The 1,037-nt window shown below is 43.0% G+C and overlaps 1 protein-coding gene across 4 annotated transcripts in view; it reads right to left on the bottom strand.

The window, feature by feature from the left end:
• Positions 1-1,037, bottom strand: part of LOC101864109 (CX3C chemokine receptor 1) — a 57,305-nt gene that overhangs the window by 10,953 nt on the left and 45,315 nt on the right. The gene's annotated exons all lie outside the window — the stretch shown is intronic.

The raw sequence follows: 1,037 nt of genomic DNA, 5'->3' as shown, positions 1-1,037 counted from the left end.
GGAGGGGGAGTGAGGGAGCCTGGAAAATGGGAATGGTACGATCTGCACGTTGTCTTTTTTCCCCCTTGCTAGCCATATGTAATCTGTACCTGGTGAAATGTGACCTCTGTCGAGCTCCGACTCGAAAACAGCCTATAAAACGTCTCGCGCATCTAATCAGCTCCATTTATATCTATTTATCTCCTCTTATAGATAATCATTGCCTTGTCTTTCTTGACCTCATCCCCCACCTCCCTTTCCATACCTCTTCTCCGCCCCTCCCCCCCCCCTCTCACCGCCGCCCACTTATGCCTAGTCAATCTCATCTTCTTTATTGAGTCCTGGGCTGAAATATTTTTGGGACATTATACACATAATCTGTTTGGCGCAACTGACAGACCGATGTTTATTGTGAAGCGGTAAGGCGCTTTGCTGTCGCTCCCAAGAGACCTGAGTTCGATTTCCAAGTTGGGACAACATTTCTTTATTAAATCGAGTATCTTGGTCTTTCTGCTGAGATGTTGTTTCCCTGTGGGTGGTTGGCGGGTGCTCTGGTGTGGTTGGCTTCTTTTTTCCTATCAAACATCTATCGTCTGTACCTCCCCTCCTGCTGTTTTTGTGTTTGTTACTCCCTTGAAACACCTGCAATCTTCGGCACTTATATGACCCTATTGTGTTGCAAATGCCGTAAAACACTTACTAAAATTAAAAACGGTTGTATCCCTCTCAGCCCGGGTTGACCCTGATAAGCAATGTCGGAAACCCGTCTTTTAAATGATCTAAAATATGTCGATGGGGACGTAAAAACACACACACACACACACAAAAAAACTATTTAAAATCAAGCTTTTATAACGTTAGTCCTGTTCTAGAGTAATTTTCGGACATTACACGTGGTAATCTGGCATATCTGGAAGAATTCTTTTCCCGGGCGTCGATCCAAATACAAGACATGAGTGGTCCAAACATTTGAAATGGGCTACTGTGCTCATTATTGTGAACTACGCGGTTTCTATTTGCTTTAAAGTGACATTCATTATTATTATTATTATTATTAT

This window comes from Aplysia californica, unplaced genomic scaffold (assembly GCF_000002075.1).
Source record: "Aplysia californica isolate F4 #8 unplaced genomic scaffold, AplCal3.0 scaffold01026, whole genome shotgun sequence".
Taxonomy (NCBI): Eukaryota; Metazoa; Mollusca; class Gastropoda; order Aplysiida; family Aplysiidae; genus Aplysia; species Aplysia californica.
This window is presented reverse-complemented; position numbering and strand designations above follow the sequence as displayed.